Below are 541 nucleotides of genomic sequence, written 5' to 3'. Positions count from 1 at the left end.
CCATGTTTCTGAGTTCTGATATAAAAAGCTTTGCGTTCCTGTGACAGATTGTTCTAACTTGAGCACCGTGTCTGTGAGCTTAGTTTTGTAAGCAACAGCCTCCCTGAGCCAGAGGAGCCTGGAATTTGGGAAGAATGACAAGCCCGGCCCTCCCAAGCTACAGACTCGAGGCTTGTTTAGGAGACAAGGTTGTGTTCTTGGCTGCCCTCCACCCCACCGAAGGCGGCAGGGCCCAAGGGCATGGTGTGGGGGCGCGGCCGGGACCCGGGAGCTAGCCGAGGGAGACACAACCTGGGTTCTGCTTCTGGCAAGGTGGACAAAGCCTGAGCGAAGCCCACCTCCTGAGTGTACCTGTTGCTAGTGATTTGCTCTTTTAAGGAGCTGGGCTTCAAACTAGTCTGGGCCCAGGGTCCTTACTCTTGCTCTTGGTCCAGCAGGGAAGGAGGGTCACGGTGCAGGGGCTGGTGCTGCGACCACGGGCAGCACAGGCAGGACAGGGAAGGACGGGCGGCGGGCGGCGGGGGGCGGAGAGCCGGTGCTG

The sequence above is a fragment of the Zalophus californianus genome, chromosome 11 (genome assembly GCF_009762305.2).
Source record: "Zalophus californianus isolate mZalCal1 chromosome 11, mZalCal1.pri.v2, whole genome shotgun sequence".
Classification (NCBI taxonomy): Eukaryota; Metazoa; Chordata; class Mammalia; order Carnivora; family Otariidae; genus Zalophus; species Zalophus californianus.
This window is presented reverse-complemented; position numbering follows the sequence as displayed.